At 36.7% G+C, this 22,829-nt stretch overlaps 1 pseudogene across 1 annotated transcript; it reads left to right on the top strand.

Annotated features, from left to right (window-relative positions):
- Positions 1 to 18,351: 18,351 nt before the first annotated feature.
- On the top strand, positions 18,352 to 19,129 carry LOC308550924 (tubulin-folding cofactor B pseudogene; annotated as a pseudogene). Its single transcript has one exon. The product of its transcript is annotated as a tubulin-folding cofactor B pseudogene (transcript).
- The last annotated feature ends 3,700 nt before the right edge of the window (positions 19,130 to 22,829 follow it).

The raw sequence follows: 22,829 nt of genomic DNA, 5'->3' as shown, positions 1-22,829 counted from the left end.
GAGTTTTGTTTATGGTCTGTATCTCTTTTTTCATGTTTTCACTAAGGTCCTTGATCTTATCATCTAGTGTCTTCTTTAGTTCCTTGAACATCTTCATAATCAATACTCTAAACTCTGTTTTTGATAACTTGCTTAACTCCATCTCGTCAAAGTCTTTTTCTGATGATTTTTCCTTTTCTTTAATTTGGGGGTTGTTTCTTTTTCTCCCCATTTTGGTAGGTCTCAGTGTTTGTATTAGATATATTTGCTGTCTCCCAGTCTTGTGGGATGGGATTTTGTCTTGTGGGTCCAGTGAAGCCCAGAGTTGTGTTTTCCTTATACTTCTGTGCTCTTTGCTCTAGGCTTATTACTCTTGTGGGTGTCCCTTTTGCGGTTTATGTTCTGTTGTGGTTGGGTCTAGATTGTCATTGATCAGTCCTTGGGAGAACCCTCCTCTCATGTTGGCCAACTGTGTCTCAGCCCCAACCGCATGGTGTAAGCTGTTGTATGGATGCTGGCAAGGCAGGACAATACACAACTAAACTTCCAGGAAACAAGAGCTATCTTACAAAATATCTTGACAGTCACAATGAAAACAACCCACATGAAAGTAGAACTGGGAGAGTGAAGGGAGAACACACACACAAAAAATGCTTAAAAAAAAAGAAAGAGAGAAAGAAAAGTAATGCTTAGAGAGAGAGATGCATATTGTTGTTAATAGTGGTGAAAATTTAGAAAATAATAATAAACTAAAATGTAAAAAGTAGAGAAGCTACTGGGAGATAACAGAAGCAGAGAAAAGATTCTGAAAGAAGGGCCAGCAGAAAATTAAGGGAAAGAATAGGAATAGGATACTAATTGAGAATAAAAAAACAAAAATACAATAAAGAGAATAAGAGAAACTAACAATCAAACAAAAAGACAGGAAGACAGAAGGGAGGATAGCAAAAGAATGAATGAAAAGTAGAAAAAGAAAAAAGAAAAAAAAAAAAGTTATGCCAGTGGATCAAGAGGAGAGAGAGACATAGAGCCCAGGCAGGGAGGGAGTCTGGTAAGAGATTTGGTTGAAACTATAGAGAAAAGCAGTAAACTTGGTTATAATGATAAAGTCCCAGTCATTAAGCAGGGATGTCAAGAAATTCTTGATAGTAGAAGCAAGGATAAAACAAAACAAAGCAAATAAATGAAACAAAACTAAAAACAAGCTAAGCAAGACAAAATTCTTTTATAAAAAAGAGAAAAAAATTTAAGAAAATTATTATAAAATTTAAAAAAGAAGAAAAAACAAATTTTCTCCCCTTTCTCTTCTTCCTAAGGAAAAAAGAGAAACAACAAACACACAAACAAAAAACAAATAAAAACCCCACAAAAAACCCAAACCCAAAACAAAACAAAACAAAAAAACAGAAGAAAAAAAGACAGTCAGTCAGTTGAGTTTCTTCTGGGCAGTTTATGTTGTCTGAGGGTCACTGTTTTGTGTGCTGATTTCAGTTCTCCTGCAAGGTACTTGTGTATCAGCCAATGTGAGGCGCCGTCTAGGTAGATGGTTGATCTGAGGCTCTCCGTGAACCACCTCCTCTTGTCAACTATTTTGCAACCTTGTAGTTGCCTGATCTTACTCCAGAGTCCTCTGTAGAGTCTTTAGGGTGCAGGGTGGCAAGTGTAGCTCAGGGTATCACTCCCCTTAGAGGTTTCACTGTCAGGCACTCACTCTGCAGGGGTTAGTCTCTGCTCCACAGCCAGCTCCTCAGTCCCTACCCTGTCCTCTGATTCTAGTTCCCCATGCTCTGGCCTCCTGCAGCTTCAGATTGATTTCAGCCTGTTGCCTTTTCTGTATGGGCCGTTTGAGCAGCCTGGGCTCAGTGGGTTCGATTAAGAACACATTCTGGTGAGCCCTTTGCCCGCCCAGCCCCCAGCAGGGGTTTTCAGCGTTTCCTCTAGCTTCCAAACAACAGTCCCTGAGAGTCTTATTCTTGTAATGTCCTCCTGTGAGCTGCTCTCCTTTCCCCCTCAGGACTGTGCCCTGCGGGTGTGTCTGGGGCCTCAGTGAGCGGGGCCTGCCCCTTTCCTGTTGGGGGCAGTGCTCCCGGCTGCAGGAGAGGTCGGCAGGCTCTGCCCCTCCCTGCTCAGCTCTGGTTGGCTGGTCACACCAGGCCCGCCCCTCAGACTGTCTACTGTGCAGACCCCAATCCCAGCCTCCCCTGGTCTGTTTGCGCAGTGCACTTTGGGAAGGTGGGAACCAGTTCCGCAATCAGACTCACAAATACACAAAGCAACACACAGGCAAAGAGTCCACCCTGTAAAGTCCTGCCACCCACACGCCAAGGCCCCCAGCAGGAGGGGACCCAAAGTCAGCTCTACATAGCTCGCCACACTGCTGGTCTCAGCACAGTTGGGGTGCCTTCACGCGCCACCACGGTGCCCCTCAGGGCTGGTCACTGATCCCAGCCTCTCCTCGCCGGGAGCTCAGGAGGGAGGGCTCCTCCCCTCCCCCGCACCACACAGACTCAGCGCTTTCTGGGGCTCAGCACAGTGCCCCACAGGGAGGCAGAGGGTCCCCGTGTGCAGCTGCTCAGCGCAGTCCTCTGGTTCCTCACCACTCAGGTGCCACAGACCTTGGGACAGCCTTCCCTATGGTCAGCACCCTGAGCACCAGACTCCAGTCACAGCTGCCACTGGAAGCTTTGTTTCCTAGGAAGGCGCCGTCCCCTCCGGGACTCACCACTCCCCTGGGCCCCTCTGCCCTGTGCGTGGGGCGCTCCTTCCCCTCTCTGCTCCGGGTGTGGGGTCCCCGCTTTTGGATGCCGCCCGCACTCCCAAGGGGCAGGAGCTTTGCAGCCTCCAAGCCTTGGGGCTGGGAGCCCAGCACAGGCTTCAGGGGGACTCCCCCTTCCTATGCCCCCCCTCTCTAACTGGACTCTATGATGTGTCTTCAGTGCTCCACACTCGTACTCCATCCACTCAGGTATGTGTCTTTGGTTTTTCCCAGCTTGCTGCATAGGATTTTAGGGATAAACTGAGTCCATGGCCAGGAGCGGGGGCGCTCTGCTGCTGCTCACAAGGCCGCCATCTTCCCCTCTCTCCAAATGTTTTTTATTGATGGGTTTATTTAATCCTTACAATAATCATGAAAGGTAAATTCTACATCCATTTAACAAATGATGAATCAGAGTTTAAGTAGCTAGCTAATAGTCAGATGGCTCAGAAGATGCAGAGCCAAGATTCAAGCGAAGATAGTTTGAATTGGGAGCCCAAATGCATAACTACTCTACTCAAAGTAAGAGATACATGCACAACACTATGTAAATTATTGTTATTACATGACCTGCAATATAGGACAGTAAGTGATGTTGTGAAGTCCACTACAATGGGATGTCCAGGAAGATTGTAGAGTGTATAAAAAAGAGTAATATAATAATATCATAGATTTCAGTTATCTGAAGAACAAACAATACCTATCTCATTCCGTATTTGCCATCACAATAATGCACAGTTTTTGCTCAAGTGTTAGTTTTCCAAGTTACAATTTTTTGGTCTGTTGTTTTTCAAAAACTACTAATAATTGTGAACTTCCTGAATTATCAAAGTGGTGTATCTTAGATATCTTGCTTTACATATAGCAAGCTGAAGAAATAGGAAGAAAAGGGGCTTGTGTATTTTGTGTTAATAATATTGTAAGTGGAAAAGATCTCATATACACTGTGCATTGAAATTCAAGTGCCATAGATATATTACCCCCTCCAAAAAACTTGCAGTATATATATATATTATTAATCATCCACTTTCAATTTCATGAATATTTCCCCTTATTTCACTGTAGCAGAAGTAAAATGCCCTATTGCTTCTCATACATGATAGCTGAAGGATGAAGAAATAAGGGGAGAAAGAATTTCTATAAGATTTCAAGAAAGTGACAAAAAATCATGAGTTGTAATACTTGCATTCAATCTTTTCACCTCAGTATAACATATACATTTTTTTTTCTGGATGAAGTCCAAAAGTCTCTTAGAGCTTAACAAACGTCTAATGTAGCATGTCAATGAGATCTATGAACATTAAGACAAGATTCAAATATAAAAACATTAATGAAATATCTCCTAGAAAGATATAATGTCAAAAAGATAGGAGGTATAAAATATTATAAATGAGAAGTGAAACAAGATCACAGTTTAAAAAGATATTAGAAAGCTATTAGATTTGTCAAAAATCATGTCGGTAAATTTGAAAAGTTACATGAAATGGATAATTTCTTGGAAATATATAAATTACTAAACTGATTCAAGAAGAAATAAAAGTGTAAGTATTCTAATAGCTATAATAGAAATTAAAGGAGTTTAAAAACTTTTCACAAAATAAACACCAGACGTAGAAAGTTTTCCAAGCAAAATCTACCAAACACTCAAGAAATAGATCTTTACAATGTTATGTGGACTCTTCAAAATATTACATAACTTAGTAGCCATAACAAATCCAAACAAGGATAGTAAGAGGGGGATACATATGGGTGATTTAAAATGTGACTACAGATGTTATAATCCTAAACAAAAAGCTAACTAAATACCACATAGTATAAAAGGAAAATACACTGAACCTAGTATTCGGCTAGGTTTATCTCAGGAATTTGAGGATGGTTTATATTAGAAAATGTACAGATGTCATTTACCACTTTAAAGGGTGAAATGGTATGATCATTCAGTGCAAGAAAAGCATTTGGTAGAAATCAACACCCATTTATTAAGAATGTCTACATGAATTTACAACATCATCTAAGTAAGAGAAATTAAAAGTTCTTTCTTAAAACTAAACAAAATACATGGATGCCCTATATTACCAGATCAATTCAATATATCACTGTAGGTCCTCAGCAGTCCAACAAAAAAAAAAAAGAAGAGAAGAAAAGAACACAAATGATTAAAGGCATGAGGATTTGGAAAGAAAAAATATATTATTTTTAGATTTACTGTGTGGATAAGCCAAAAGAACTACTAGAAATAACAGAAGAGGTTAGAAAATTGGCTGGATATATATGATCACCTTGCAACTACAGACCAATTCACTCATGAACATGCATCCAAAAATCCTGAACAAATATTAGTAAATTGAATCAAACAATATATAAAAATGGTAATACATCATTAATAAGTGAGATTTACCCATGGAATTTAAGGCTAGATTTACATTAAAAAATCAATAGGCTAAGGAAGAAAAATCCTATGATCACAGCAATGATCATGTGTAGAAAAAGCATTTATCCAAACTATATGCACATTCATTATAAAAAATATATAAAAATCTCTGTAAACTAGGATTACGAGGGAATTCTCACAAACCAATAAAGCTACAAAAAATCCAGAGCTAACATTGTACTTAATTGTAAAAGACTAAATGCTTTCTTCTTCAGATCAGGAATAAAAAAATGATGTCTGCTCTCCTATTTAATATTATAACAAAGGTCCTATCCAGTGCAGTAAGAAAAGAAATAAAATGAAAATGCATACAGACCAGAGAGGAAAATATAAAACTTTCTCTATTCACAAACAGAATTGTGTAACCTTGCAGAAGCTTTCTTTATTTCTTTTTTAAAATCTATCCTTATTGTTGGAAGTATTACAAATGTCCCCTTTTTCCCCTCATTGATGCCCTCTACTCTGCATCCCTCCCCCCAGGCCTTCACCACACTATTGTCTGTGTCCATGGGTTATGCATGTATGCATATAAGTTCTTATATTAGTCTCTCTCCACCCACCCATCCACCCCTGCCTTCCCTCTGAGATTTGTCAGTCTGTTCCATGCTTCTATGTCTTTGGATATATTTTGTTCATAGGTTTATTTTGTTCATTAGATTCTATATATGAGTAAGATCATGTGGTACTTGTTTTTCTGTGGCTGGTTTATTTCACTTAGCATAATACTCTCCGGGTCCCACCATCCTGTCTCAAAGGGTAAGCGATCCTTCATTTTCACAGCTGCATAGTATTCCATGGTGTAAATGTCTGAGAAGACTCTTGATATGATTTCAATATTCTTTAATGTGTAGAGACTTGTTTTGTGTCCTAACATGTGGCCTATCTTGGAGAATGTCCCATGTGCACTTTAGGAGAATGCCTATTCTGCAGCTTTGGAGTGGAATGTTCTGTAAATGTCAATTAAATCCATTTGATCTAGTGTATCATTTAGAATCACTATTTCCTTATTGATTTTTTTGTCTGGAGCATCTGTCCAGTAAAGTCAGTGGGGTGTTAAGGTCCCCTACTGTGACTGTATTGCTGGTGATCTCTCCTTTAAAGTCCTCCAGAATTTTTTTTTTTTTTTCAGCCTGTGTGAGTCCTTTGTTCTGAGGTGGGTCTCTTGTAGAGAACATATATTTGGTCATGTTTTCTTATCCATTCAGCTAGTCTATGTCCTTTGATTGGAGCATTTAAACCACTTATATTTAAAGTTATTATTTATAGGTACTTATCTATTGCCATTTCATTTCTTTATGCCTATGTTTCTCTATTTCAACTTATTACAGCAATCCATTTAACATTTCTTGCAATGCTGGTTTGGTGATGATAAACTCTTTTATTTTATTGTTGAAAGTATATATTCATAGAGGTGGAATCACTAGGTCACAAAAGCAGTTCCATTTTTATTTTTTTAAGGAACCCCCATACTGTTTTCCATAGTGGCTGCCCCAGTCTGCATTCCCACTAGCAGTGTACTAGGGTTCCCTTTTCTCCACACCCTCGCCAGCACATGTCGTTTGTTGATTTGTTGATGGTGGCCATTCTGACAGGTGTGAAGTGATACCTCAATGTGGTTTTAATTTGCATCTCTCTGATGATTAGCGATGTTGAGCATTTTTTCATATATCTCTTAGCCATTTGTTTATTCTCTTTGGAGAAGTGTCTATTCAGGTTCTTTGCCCATTTTTTAATTGGCTTGTTTGTCTTCCTTTTTTTGAGTTGTATGAGTTCTTTTTATATTTTGGAAGTTAACCTCTTATCAGATGTATTGTTGGCAAATATGTCCTTCCAGAACGTAGGTTCGCTTTGCATTTTGAGGCTGATATTTTTGCTGTGCAGAAGCTTTGTAGTTTGATGTAGTCCCATTTGTTTATTTTTTTCTTTGTTTCTCTTGCCGTAGGAGATGTATCAGTAAAAATTCCACTACATGAGATGTCTGTGATTTTCCTGCCTATGTTTTCTTCTAGGATTTTTATGGTTTCACAACTTACATTTGTCTTTTATTCATTTTGAATTTATTGTTGTGTATGGTGAAAGTTGGTGATCTAGATTCACTTTTTTGCATGTATCTGACCAATTTTCCCAGCACTATTTATTGAAGAGACTGTCTTTACTCCATTGTATGCTCTTGCCTCCTTTGTTAAATATTAATTGACCATAATGGCGTGGGTCAATTTCTGGGGTCTCTGTTCTGTTCCATTCTTTAATCTGACCTTTTCTCCTTCTTTCCTTTTGATTCAAAATAGCCTCAGCACACCTTACAGAAAACATTAAATACTTAGGTATAAGTCTTATAAAATATATGCAGTAACAGTATGCTGAAAACTGCAAAACAGTAATGAGAGAAATAAAAAGACCTAAAATAAATGAAAGATATACTGTGTTCATGGATTGGAACACTCAGTATTGTTAAGATGTACATTCTCCCAAAAATGATCTACAATTTGAATGCAATTTCATAAAAATTCCTGGAGACATTTTTATAGAAATTGACAAGCCATTTCTAAAGTTGATATTGAAAAGCAAAGCAATTAAAATAGCCAAAATAATTTTGAAGTGGATGAAGTTGGAAAACTTAACCAATTTCTATAAACTTACTATAAAGATACAGTAATCAAGACAGTGTTCTATTGGTGAAATAATAAATCAAAGAAACAGAATAGAGCTTCCAAAATTAGATGTACACACATATGTCTAACTGATTTTTGTCCAATGTGCAACAAATGATAATTGAATAATTGGACAGTCATATTCACAAAAATGAACTGACCTATACATCACACCACATACAAAATTTAAGTCTAACTGGTTAACAAACCTAAATGGGAACCTTAAAACTATAAAAATTTTCAAGGGAAACATAGGAGAAAAATCTTTGTGATCTTGGGTTACAGGCAAAGATTTCTTAGATATGACACCAAAAGCAAAATCCAAAAAAATGGATACATTTGATTTCATCAAAGTTCAAAACCTTTTACTCTTTGAGAGAGTAAGAAGATAACACACAGACTAGAAGAATAAATTTGAAGAGCATGTCGATGACGCAAGCAATGTCCAAGCCTGTAGAGAATTTTTATGAGTTTATTTGAGCCAAACTGACAATTGCTGGGGGAAAAAATCTCAACCAATTGAGAAAATGTTTCAGAGAATGGCAGTTTTGCACTTTATTTTATACATTACAATCAAAGAGGAGACATAGAGTAGTTACATGAAATTCGCTGATGGTAGGTTAGGGAGGTGGGAGAAAGCAAAGTGAGGAAATCTCTGAGATTGGATAAAGATAGACTCATACTTCTTTTACATTGGTGAGTACAGGATAGTTAACAATTAACATTGTTAACATTTACATAGAAATGGTTTGTGGGGGACAAGATAGCAATGGGGGGGGGTCTGTGGTCTCTGCCTTGGTGGGAGGTTGTGCCCTGAGGGGTCTGGAAAAAGGAGATTACTCTGACATTCCAAAGGCATGTTATCATAGGTGCAAAAAAACAGTAGACAGGTTCACTTAAGGTAATGATCGACCTTTGTTAAGGAAGATAGAGGCTTAGGACATGACTACCAGCCATGACTCACTTTTAGTTAATAAGTTTTATGTTCAGATCATCCTATGTGGCTACTTTAGGTCTCTGAGGTTGTAAGACCCACCATGCAGGCTTCCCCTGAGCTTGTTAGGTTTAGTAGGTGGCCCCTTTTTCATCTACAAACACATATCTGATTAATGACTGGTATCCAGAATATATATATGTGTGTGTGTGTGTGTGTATACATATATGTATATGTATATATCTCTCCCAATAATAAAATGAGCCAAAGATTTGAACGGACATTTAATGAAAGAAGATAAACAGATATCAAATAAGCACATAAAAAATGTTCAACATCCGTCACTAGGGAAAAGCAAATTAAAACTTCAATGAGATAGCAGAATATACTTACTAATATAATAATAAAACAATATCAAGTGCTAGTGAGGATGCAGAGCAACTGGAACACAGTTAAAAAGAGATGAAGTTAAAGTGGTGAAGACCTTTTACTCAGTAAGTACTAACTAGAATAAAGAGCTGAGCTCCATTCCGATTTGTGCAGAGGTGATAGTGTTTCAAAGGAAGAGTGAGGGAGTAAAAAGGAGGAGGGGCGGGGGCTCAAGAATAAAATTGAAAAGGGTTGGTCAGTGTAAATGTGCTTAGGCCAGCTGTGTCTGCTAGCTGGCAATTATGGAAGTTTGGATTCTATCCTTCTGCAGAGACAGGGAGACAGAGGCCCTTTTCTTCTTGAAGATTACATTTCAAAAGAATCCCTTTCAGTTATTTGAGAAAGACATATCTGAGTTGCAAGACATACATTTATTTCTCAAACGGACAGAGGAAAGATTCACAATTATAAACCCTTTTTGGTAAATGCTGTAAGATAGAGAGGTCAGAGGCTTATATCATCAGGTGTTGGCTAGAGAAATAGTAAATTCTCCTGGAGGTGGGGTCATCACAGTCATCACTGTTGCAGGAAGTAACGAAGAAGCTTGTTCACATCTTAGTGCAGAGGTTTGGACAGAGCTGTTATGTGCTGAGAATTCTGTAGATCTCAATTCTCATACATTACCGATGGGAGTGCAAAACTACAATGTCTTTAGAAAAGAGTTTCACAGTTTCTTTTATAAAGTTCAATTTGCAATTACCGTGCAACCATGCAATCCCACTCCTGGGTATTTTCCAGAGATGTAACATTTATTTCCGTTTAAAAACTTGCTTTGTGAATGTTTTAATGAGTTTATTCATAATTGCCAAAACTAAGAACAACTGCTAAATGTATGAACGAGCTGTGATATACGAACAATAGAATACTACTCAGCAAGACAAAGGAATGCAGGGCCGCTGCACACATAGATGAATTTCAAATACATTTTGCTATGTATAGTGTAATCCAATTCCCATCTTTCTTTCTCCCATCTTCATATAATCTTCCTTAAATTCCCTCAGTTCCAAATACATAAAATAAACTGCAAAGCCGTCATTCTCCAGAGCATTTGAGATCTTATTTCCCAGCAATGTAGTCAGTTTGGCTCAAATAAACTCATAAAAATTCTCTGTAGGTCTGAATGTTCTTCTGTTGAAAATATCTTTTGATTTACACGATCTCTTATACATTGCTTATGGGGGTGTAAACTACTATACAGTAAGTCCTCACTTAAATAGATTCTTGGGAACTGAGACTTTAAGCAAAACGACAAATAATGAAACCGATTTCACCATGTCCTAATTTATATAAACAAGAGTAAAGTTCCTAGGGCATATTTCTGGTTACAAAAATATCACCCAATTTCTAAATAAAGACCCCAAACACTTCTAATATTAAACACGGAGACAAATGTGAGCTTTACATACATTTTTAAAAGGTTTTAAAAAGGAAGAACATTATTTTCCAGCCTGCTTATTCCATTTCTGGATCTTGGGCGGCCAGAGTCTATCCTGGCAGCTCAGGGTACAATGTGGGATCCAACCTTGGACAGGACACCTTTTTATAGTAGGGTGCACTCACATGCATACCCAAACTCACTCAGACCGAGACAATTAGCCATGCCAATTAAGCTAATGTGCACATCTTGAGATGTGGGAGGAAACTGGTGTGCCTGGAGAAAACCCACACTGACATGGGAGAATGTGCAAACCCCTTACAGACAGTGGCCCTGGCTTGGAATCAGTTTTTTTCCTTATTAATGTTATAAAGAAATGACATTTCTTGAGGACCTGTTGTACATGTGAAAAAAGATTAGCTCTGCCAAGAAAGTTGAACATTCACATACCAATCAACCCAGCAATTCCATATATATAATGTATACAATATACAAGAGCAGCATTTCATAACCAGTAGTATTCCAGGAGGTTGGTTTTAATTATTATTAATTTAAAAAATAAAATATTAAGATATTTCCCATAAAAATGGAACAGTGTAAGACTCTAAATCAATATGGAGTGAGCATATGTGGCACTTAGTGGAAATCAGGTAAGCATGTTCATGATGCCCATGACTCAGATTCTCAATTGGTTTATTAAATAGCTTAACAGCTTAACAATGCTTCCTTTCATAGTGGTTTTGAATATTTATTTTTCTAAGTAATTTTCATCCTTAGCCATATTATTTTTAAAAATTTGTACCCACAGTGGATTATTAGTTAAATATATGAAGCATGAGAATCAGTGATGTTGAAAGACAAAGGGTATGATGAGCATAATACTAATAATGTGTATGCAAATTTGCTTTGAGATTATTTCTAATAGACCCATGCATTGCAACAATCCAATGAAAATTCTCATTAAGCACATCAAGGTACCTCTATTTAAAAAACTAGTGTTAAAAAGAGAAAATGTAGTGATGACTGAACCCTATTTTGCTTTTCATTTATTGGGAATAACAATTCACATCTGCAATTTATTATCTGTAAAGAACTTCTTGCAAAAAATACAAGTCTGAATTCTGAGTCTGAACTTGTGGGAATTAGGTACACTTAACACATCTGTGCCTTAGCTTCCTCATTTTACAGATGGGTATAAAAATAATACCTACCTTATGGGGTTGTTGTGAAGATTAAATGAGTTATTATATGCAAAGTGCTTATAACAGTGCCTGGGAATAAGTTATATATTAGTATTACTACTGTTACTATTATTAGCCCATTATTTACATACATGAAAGAAAAATTTTAAAAAATAAACCAGTTAAATTGTAAGAACATTAAATAACAATTCCATACATCATTTAAAAAATTAGTTCACACATCATGTTTCTTCTTACATGATTAATGTTAAATAAATTAAGGAAAGTACATGGCTTATTGAATGGAAACAAATAGAAATTTGTCTCTGTGTGTTTAATATTAGTAAAATTATTTTAAAATATATTTTGTATAATAAATATTTAACAATAAACTGATCTAAAATAAAAAAATTTAGTTTCAATCACTTTTCTGTCATATATCATACAAATAATGGCAAATTATTTTTTAATCCTTAGGCAGGTCCAAGATACTATATCTTAATAATTTATCATTTAGCAAATATTGGGTGCATATTATGTCAGGCACCATTCTAGGTGCTGGGGATAAAAATAGAAAGCCCCTTTAATGGAGCTTATATTCAAGTGAGGTTGAGGAATACATGGTAAGTGTCAAGATGAACAATAAGACAGGCTAGGGATAAACTAGAGAATGACATATAGGGTGGTCAGGGAAATCTTCCTTGTTGAAGTGACATTTGAGCAGAGGTCTGAATAAAGTGAGGGGATGAACATGTGGCTGTCTGGGGATATAATGTTCCAGGCAGAGGGAAAGATCAGCACAAAGGCTCAAAGGCAGGAGCTCAGTTCATGTATTTGAGAAACAGGAAGGTGGCCCTGGCCGTGTGGCTCAGTTGGTTGGGAGTTGTCCCGTGCACTGAAAGGTTGCAAGTTTGATTCTGTCAGGGCACATGCCTGGGTTGCAGGCTCAGTCTCCGGTAGGGGGTGTGCAGGAGACAGCCCACTGATGTTTTGCTCTCACATCTATGTTTCATTCTCTTCCTCCCTCTTCCTTCCACTCTCTCTAAAAATCAATTTTAAAAATCTTAAAAAAAAAAAAAAAGAAAGAAACAGGAAGGTGGCTACAATGGTTTTAGTCTAAAAAGGTTTAGAAACACTTTATTAGTGTTGCCTAACAAATGTAAATGTTTACAATTAAAAGATAGGAGAATGGAGATTTTGGTATCCAAAGAACAGGAACTTTTTCTCAGATACTCTTTCTGGAGTATGGAATGTCTCTGTCCTCAACTATCCACAATTCTTTCAAAGGCAGAACTCATGTCTTCCTAATTTTCCTCAGTACTTGTCAGATACAAAACAGTTCACATATATTTGATGAATTGCATCACATGAATAACATATTTCATTGTTTCCTCTGGCCTCCTAACTTTTACAGAGTAGCCGATACTAAGTTCAAAGATCACGAACTCAAATTTTGAATAAAGATATCAATATTAGCAGCTTAGCCTCACCGATGTAGCTGAAGGGGTGATCTAGGCCCCACAAATAGTATGAACTTCAGAATCTAAGGTCAAAATAAGAGGGCCTTTCTCTGATAAACACCACAGATTTATTAAATGTACCATGGTGATGATAATGAAAGAAAATGATCTTTCATATGATTTGCACATGTTATTGAAGATTAAGACTAATCTGTATATGTGTTTTGAATTTAAGGAAACTGAAATTGAATTGAACTTTCAGATAGAAAGTTATCTTTGAACTGCATTGATGGGAAAAGTGTTTAAATTAAACTTTTGGAGCAAGTGAGACTTGCCTGAGATTCAGAACACATTCTTTGATCACTGAAAAGGTATCTCCCCTATTAGAAATGTTGAAATGGGCATTTCATAACAACCAAGTTGTACAGCATAGAGAATAATAATATTGTAATAACTATGGGTGGTGTCAGATGGGTACTAGATTTATTGGGGTTATTCCTTCATAATGTAGGTAAATGTCTAATGACTGAGTTGCACACCTGAAACTAATATAATATTGTGTTTCAACCCTAATTAAAAAATAAAATTACTTTAAAATAAATAAATAACTGACATTTTGGATATGTCAAATTCATGTGAGTTTGGTTAGCATTGGTTAACTCCCCAGAACCTGATCACCTCTGAAAAAAGTAATAGATTCAATTCTGTGCAGCTACAAAGTTCCAGACAACTGTTGAAGGAGACAACAATGAGATTTTGAAATTGTCCTGTATAATACATTAACGGAATCGGAGTGTCGGTAGGGAGAGCACAGGAGTGAGAAAAAGTAAAGAAGCTAGAAAAAGACAATTAGGAGGCCAGACTATATAATGAATGGTTGGCATCTGAACTGACAGAAATGGTCAAGGAACATTTTAAAAACATGGCAAGATTATATTTTAAATTATATATTTAGTGTTTTATAACTCCACTCAATAACAGTCTTGAATGTTTAATAAAAGTTCACAGTACAGATTTATTTCATGTGAGTGTTATTAGGAGAGCCACTACCATATGGAATTAAAGGAAGACAGAATGGAGACTGAGAATTCAGCAGAAGTTGGAAATCAGAGTCAGAACTGACTGGGAGAAATATAAGCCTTGAGAAATTTAAAGAAATCTTGAGCACTAGACTTTCCACAAGAAAAGCAAAAGATATTGAGCTGATTTTATCTTGGTTTAATGAACAGAATGATTCCAGCTGGCATCTGCGTTAAAAATACCCAAAAGAGCAGATTTAAGAACAACAAGTATTTATTGTATGCAAGCCCCTGTGCTGAGGGAACATAAAATGCTATGGTATACATACTATTTTTTTAGTACTGCACTGGGACTTGACAGAGATGGCGTTGAGGGGCTGCTTGAGGCCATAAGAAAACCTGAACTGGCTGGGCGGGGCTCAGCGGTTGAGCATCGACCTAGGATCCAGGCGATCGGGGTTCGATTCCCGGTCAGGGCACAGGCCCGGGTTGCGGGCTAGGCAGCAGATCAATGACTCTCTCATCATTGATGTTTCTCTCTCTCTCTCTCCCTCTCCTTTCCTCTCTCTGAAATCAATAAAGATATTAAAAAGAAAAAAAAAAAAAGGAGAAGAAAACCTGTACTGCTTGAAAGCTGAGAGGCAGAATCAGGGGCATCCAGTGTTTGTCTAAATCCAAACTGTCTTTTAATGTAAATTAACCAAGTATAGCACCTTAATCCTGCTAGTTGTCACTCACTTTCTTTTTTATTAAATTTTTATTTATATTTATTGTTGAAAGTATTACAGATGTTCCCCTTTCCCCCCCATTGATCCCCTCCACAGCATGTCCACTGCCCCACCCCCCAGGCCTTCCCCACACTATTGGCTGTGTCCATGGGTAATGCATTTATGCATAAAAGTTCTTTGATTAATCTCGCCCCACTCATTTTCAAATACAAGTTACAACCTTCCCTTTCAGTTGCCTAATACTCTAACTTCTCTACATAAAGCAAAGTATGTTTGTATATTACTTTTTAAAGGGACTGCAGTAAACTCAATTATTTGGGGATACTAAAGAGTATTGAGGTTTATCAAATAATCCAGAGAAAATGAACTACTAGATTTAGGTTTGGATATTCACATGTAAGATTCAAAATGTGAGTTCATCTCTTTTATTGCTCCAAGTCATTTAAAGTGCCAGAAAAGATTTTTTTAAGAAAAGAATAAAACACTGGGAGCACTGGAAAGCAAGAGAAGAGACTATAAGGTATTAGAAACACAACTTTTTAGAAAATTGAGAGCATTTGGAATGGTATAATATTTACTGAGAAACAAAAGAACACAATATCAACTGCTTAAAATATGATCAAGCAAATGCATTTTAAAGGCAAGAGAAACTCCCAATGTAGTGAGCACCCACAGAAAGGGCAGGAAGGTACCATAGGAAAATTAGAGGTAATAAATAGTGGCAGATATGGAAAAGGTCCAAAGAATAATAAAATTGTATATAATTATATATCAATTAATTTGAAAATTTGAGATTAAATCAATTGTTTTCTAGGGATATTTAAATTAAGTCATTCATGAAGAGGTAGACCATCTGAATATATTAATAACTTTAGCAGAAGAGGTCAAAGTCTGAACAATTTACCTGTCAAAACTACACCAGGCTCAAATACCTTTGTTAGAGAACATAGAAAAAGACAAGCAAGAAGCTACAAAAATCATTTTGAGGCTAGCACACCCTAATGGCAAAATCTGATAGCAGAATACAAAGAGAAAGAAGAGAGGAGAGTGGAAATAAAGAAAATAACAGTTCAACCTCATTTAGAAATATAGATGACAACATTTGAAATACATAATGAATAATACATTATCATTAAACAAGGTTATCATAGAAATACAAGTATGGTTAAACATTAAGAAAATGAATTTGAAAGTTAAAGAAAAACACTCATATGAACATTTCAATAAGTGCCACAACATTTAATAAAATCCAATACTAATTCCTGATTTCAAAGTGTCACATGAAAGAAAACAGGGAAACAAGCAACCAACAAAATATAATTGAGTAAAAAATAAAGGCAATTCCTAGCTATGGTTAAAGGCATCTAATAGAAAACTACAGCAATCATATATTAAAACATTCCCATTAATATCAAGAACAATACAATGGTATTTCTCCTGTCCAATATATTCAACATTGCTAAGGAATCTGTGGCTAATACAATCAAAGAGAAAAAAGAAGCAATGATGTATAAATATTGAAAACTAAGTCACAAAACTATGATTATTTGCAGACATTATGATATTCTTCCTGGAAAATCCATAAAAACAGCTGAAGAGCTCAGAAACAATGAAAACTATATAAAATTATAAACTACAAAGAGTCCTAGCTTTCCAATATGCCCAAAATAATCAATTTGATAACATCATGAAAACAAATCCCATTCTCAATAGCAACAAATCTATATATAACTAGTAAAATAATCTTAAATATAAGTGTTCTGTTAAAAAAATATGCATAAAATGTATGAGAAGAAAACAATAAAACTTATCTAACAAATAAAAAGAATGCCAGAAAAAAAATGGAGAGATTATTGTACATTCCTGGAAGAGGAAAATTTAGTACTCTAAAGAAGTAAAATCTCCCAAATTAGTCTATAAATTAAGTTATATTACAACCAAATATCAATGTGAATCTTTTAACTTCACAGATTTGTTCTAAAAATTATATAGCAGAGAAAATGAACAAAAATACACAGGAAATTTTTGAAAAACAGAGAGCTCTTTTTCCTCTGTAGAAAGTTGAATGGTGCCCTCCACCCCCAAAAGATATATTCGCATCCTAATCCTCAGAACATGTGATTGTTACCTTATGTAGAAAAAATAAAGGGTCTATGAAGAGTATTCAATTAATGACTGTGAGATGACAAGATTATTCTGGATTATATATGAATGGACTCAAAATCCAGTGACAGGTGTCCTTATAAGAGTGAGGCAGGAGATTATGGAGACAGAAGAGAAAGCCATGTGAAGATGGAAGCGGAGATTGGTGTTATGTAGCCACAAGCCAAAGGAAGCCTGGGGACGCCAGAAGCTGGAATATTCAAGGAACTACCCCCTAGAGCCTCTGGCAGAAGTGTGGTTCTGCCAACATCTTGATTTTGGACTTTTGACCTATAGAACTGTGAGACACACAAACTACACAGTTTGTGGTTATATGTTACAGAAGCCACAGGAAAATAATAAACCCTTCCAATGTCAACACATACAATAAAGGTATTAGTAATTAAAATTGTATGCTACTGGCACAAGACAGAAAAAAATGATCAATAGAAAACAGATCTATTTTATATAGGAATTTAATATGTGATAAATGAGGTTATTTATATAAGTAGGGAAATTATAGCATGTTCAATAAACTGTATTTTGGGCAGTAGGAAAACTATTTTTAAAAAGTAAATTGCAGAAAAATTTTTAAAAAACAAATACACATTTTAGACTTAGAAGCCCTACTTTTAATTCTGGCCCTTTGGTTGAGCAGCCTTGGAGAAATTACTTAACTTCTCTCTCAGACTCAGTTTCCAAATCTGTAAAACAGCCTGAATACTTTTTTTCATCAATTTGGGCTCCATCTGTGCTTGTTTGTCTTTAAACTTGCTTTCTCATAAATGCTCACATTAAAACTCAATTTAAAAAACATAATTCCCAACTTAAAACAACACAAAAATAATTTCCTGGAGAGATTAAAGGCTCACATGTAAAAAGCAAAACGTATTTGAAAAAAATGCAGATTTGTTTATAATCTTGGTATAGAAAAGGACTTCTAATGCAAGACATTGAACTCAGAGGCTGAAAAGGAAAAATTCTGTGCATTTGACATGCCGAGGCCAAAAAACATGACGCAGAACACAGGACAAAGGAGAGTCAGGGCAGCGGAGAAGAGAGTTGGAAGGGTGTGCCCTACCGAATATCAACACTTATTTTTAAAAGCTCAATTTGGTGTTACCTAGTAAGTTGAATATGTGCAAATCTTATAACTCAGCATTTCCTTTCTGAGCTGTATCTTAAAATCTCTGTTGCATGTACATCAAGAGACATGTAGAAAAATGTCTATAGCTTTGCTCACATAATAAATACAGGGTGCAGTGAGATGGAGGTGACAGGGTTATTAGTTCCCACAGTGACTGTTTTCATCAGCAGCTTTCTCAGCAGCTTTAGGTCCTAGAAGCTGTACCAGTTGCAGCCTCACAATAGATGAATTCACATGTAAACTAGAGCTGGTGGTGGGCAGCCTTGCATCTTGCATGGATCTGGAGCTGTCTGGAGCTGAGGAGAAGTTCTGCAGCAAGCTGGATTAGGAAGATGTGCTCCTGGGCTGGTACCCCGTAGATGACAGCTGTCACATCTATGTCATTGGCCACAGTGGTGCCCACCTTGGGGAGTATGAGGATGTGTCCAAGGCGGAGAAATACAGGATCTCACAAGAAGTCCATGACCAGAAGCAAAACTCACTCCGCTCCTCCCTGAAGCGCAGCAAGCTAGGTCAATACAATGAAAACCAGTGTGTACAGCAGGCACAGCGAGAGGCTGAGGCCACCCAGTACCTCATGGACCAGAAGGCCCAGGCCAGTGCCATCCCTGTGGGCAACCGCTGTGAGGTGCAGGCACTGGGCTTCCCCCTCACCAGGGTATCGTCATGTTATGTAGGTCCCAGAGATTTCAAGCCTGGCTACTGAATTGGGGCCTGCTATGATGAACCACTAGGGAAAAACAATGGCAGTATGAATAGGAAAGGCTAATTTGAATGCCAGGCCAAGTACAGTGCCTTCCTCAAGCCATCAGTTGTGACAGTGGGGGATTTCCCTCAGGAGCACTACGAGTTGGGTCAATGTGATATCCAAGGACAGACATCCTCCTGCTCCAGCTAACTAGCCCATTCATTGCTCCTCCCTACATGCGCCAATGGCTCTCTTTCCATGGCCCCATTTTTATTTTATTAACTTTGTTTTTGCCATTGACTTTTTTTTATTTTTTATTTTTGTTTCAGATATTACAGATGTCCCTTTTTCTCCCCAAAGACCCATTCCACTCCGTCCCACCCCCCTCCCCAGTCCCTCTCCCCACCATTGTCCCTGTCCTTGGGTTGTGCATATATGCATATAAATTCTTTGGTTACTCTCTCCCCCTCCACCCACCCGCCCTTCTCCATCCCTCTGACATTCGTCAGTCTGATCCATGCTTCCATGTCATTGACTTCCGAGACTTGTGTATTAAATTTGCTGGACATGGAAAAAAATACATGAGAAACCTTAATATCCAGGAACACTGAAATATGTAAATTGTGGTATATTTAAAAAATGAATGCAACAGTGAAAATGAACTACATGAATTAATGTGTGTGCAATGTGAATACATATTATTGGACAAAAAAAAAGCAAGCCACATAGGAATATGTAGATATGATGGTTAATTTTATGTGTCAACTTGGCTCAGCAACAAGGTGCCCAGATATTTGGTCAAATATTCAGGTGTTGCTGTAAGGGTGTTTATGGATGAGATTAACATTTAATTGGTGGACTTTTAATAAAGCAGATTTTCCTCTATAATGTGGATGAGCCTTTTCCAGTCCATTTAAGCTCTCAACAGAACCATAAGTCCAGCCTACCTCAAGCAAGAGAGAATTCTCCAGCAGACTCCCTTTGGACTTCATCTGCAACATCAGCTTTTCCTGGTTGTATAGCAGACAGCTTTTAAATTTGAACTGGAACATCAGCTCTCCTAGGTCTCCAGCTTTTCACCTGACCCTGCAGGTATTGAAGTTAACAGCATCCATAATCACCAATTCATTATTATACACGCACACACTCACACACACACACATACACACATCACACACATCCTATTGGTCTGTCTCTCTGGAGAACTCTGACTAGCACAGTGAAGTATGATTACATTGATACAAAGTCCTAAAATAGGAAAAATAAATAATAGGCTATTTGAGGATACATAAGTGGTAAAACTATAAAGAAAAGCAAGGGAATAATTAACACAATATTAAGGACAGTGGTTGTTTCATCAGAGAAAGCAGTGGGATAAAATCAAACATAGGCCCACAGAGGTCTACAAAGATAACAGAAATCTTCTATATCTCAACCTGGGTGTCAAGTACATAGATGTTTTTCTTCTTATTATTGTTTTTAGCCTGTGCAGATATATGTTTTTATAATCCTGACATGAGGGGAACTTTCTAAAACCAGACAATATATATCAGACTATAAAGGAAAACCTAAGGGATTTCACCACCTAAAAGTGATAGATATTTTATGATGTGATAATAGATGCAGTAAATAGGGTTAAAAGGAGACTTTCCTACATTTTATTCTTACAAAAACACTGTTCCCATTTAATAGAAGTGAATATTACAGCTGAAATAGCTGCAAAATTCAGACTCCATCTAAGAAGGAGTTGTTAGGGAAACCCAAAGACAACAGGGGAGATAAGAACCAGGACATTAGAGGAATTTGAAGCCTGTGGCACCCACAACAAACATGAAATATGGCCCAATTTCTACTTATATTAAAATAAAGCCTCACACTAAAGGCCTATGTACGTCAGTTACTGTTACATGATATATCGTGTTCAACTTTCAACAGAAAAGTTACAAGCCATACTAAAAAGCACAGTCTCAAGGGACAAAGCAATTATAAGAAAAAGACTCAGCTAGGCCCAGATTCTGGGATTATCACACAAGGGATTTAAAATAACTATGATTAATATGTTAAGAGCTCTAATGGAAAAATGTAGGTAGACAACATTCAGGAACTGGCAGGCATGTAAACACGGAGATGGAGACTCTAAGAAAGAATAAAAAACAAATACTAGAAATAAATTTTAAAAACTATAACAGAACTAAAGAATGCCTTTAATGGGCTCATCAGTAAATTGGACATGACCAAAGAAAGGATGAGTGAGACTAAAGATATAGCAACAGAAGATTCTCAAACTGATAAACAAAGAGAAAAATAAATGAGAGAAAAAAAACAGAACAGAGTACCAAGAATGGTGAGATAACTGTTAATAATTTAACAAATGTGGAATTGGAATACAGGATGGAGAAGTTAGGAGAACAGAGCAGAAGATATTTGAAGTAATAATGGCTGAGAACTTTACAAAATTAATGACAGATACCTAACCACAAATTCATGAAGTTCAGAAAACACCAAGCATGATAAGTACCAAGAAAACCATCTAGGCATATCAGATTCAAAATCCAGAAAACAAAATGCAAAGTCTTGAAAGAAGCCATGGGGGTTATGGGGAACTAAAATAATCACAGTGGACTTTTTCAAACAAGAAGAGTGTGAAGTGGAATATTTAAAATGTTGAAAGAAAAGACAAGTGACAGTCTATGCAAAACTATTATTAACATATGTATTACAGTTAAACTAAAGCTTAATGTTCTCAACAATGAAGTCAAATGCCTATAAATTAATGAGAAAAAAATAACCCATCAGAAATAAAATGAGAAAACTACATGGATGAGCATTCTAATAAGTAGTACAGTGAGCCACTAAACATAAGAAAATGTCATATTAGCAAACAAGGGAAGTGAAACTGAAATAAGGTAGCATATTTTTTCTTTGCATCTGATTGGCAGAAATGTAACAATACCTACAGTTGTCCAGGTTGTGCAGAAATGAGTACTTTTGTATAATACTGGTTGGGGTATTATTTGGGAGGACAATCTGGCAGTACTTTTTAAATTAAAAGTGGGCATTCCCTTAAGCGCAGCAATTCCATTCTTAAGTTTTAGCTTATAAAGAAATGTTTGCACTTGTGCCAAACAGACATTCACAAGGATGTGCTGCAGAGTTGTTTGCAAAAAAACAAACAAGCAGAAACAACAAAACCTAATTGTCTTTCTTTTTCATTTTTTTTCAAATTACAGTTTACACTCACTATTATTTGTATTAGTTTCAGATATATGGCATAGTGGTTAGACAATCATGTACTTTACAGACTGCTCCCCCTGATATTTCCAGTACCACCTGGCACCACACATAGTTATAACAATATTATTGACTATATCTCCTATGCTGTACTTTACATCCCTGTGACTATTTTGTAACTACCAATATGTACTTCTCAATCTATTCACCTTTTTCACCCAGTCTTCCAACACCTCTCCTCTCTGGCAACCATCAGTCTGTTCTGTGTATCTATGAGTCTGTTTCTGTTTTGTTTGTTCAATAAAGAAATTAGTTAATAAATTGTGGCACATTGATAGTGTGAGCTAATTGGCAGAGTTAGAAAAAAAGTGAGGTAGATCTATTAGTTTGTATTAACATGAAAAATTTGTTAAATTGAAAAATTTGCAAATGAAAAACTAAATTGCAGAACACTATGTACAAAATGTTTCCATTTGTGGGGAAGATACACATACATACAGTGCATATATTTGTAGGTGTACGTATATTTTATGTGGCTATGCATGTGTGTGTATGTCAGTGAGGGGGGAGAGAAGAGGGAAAGAGGGAGAGAAGGAGGGAGAGGAAAGGTAAGTAGATGTATATATCTGATTTGCACATATATGTTTATGCTGTTATATAGGGAACCATTTGAAAAGAC

The sequence above is a fragment of the Miniopterus schreibersii genome (genome assembly GCF_964146895.1).
Source record: "Miniopterus schreibersii genome assembly, chromosome: X".
Lineage (NCBI taxonomy): Eukaryota > Metazoa > Chordata > Mammalia > Chiroptera > Miniopteridae > Miniopterus > Miniopterus schreibersii.
The sequence above is the reverse complement of the archived record's forward strand: the minus strand, read 5'-3'. Positions and strand labels throughout refer to the sequence as shown.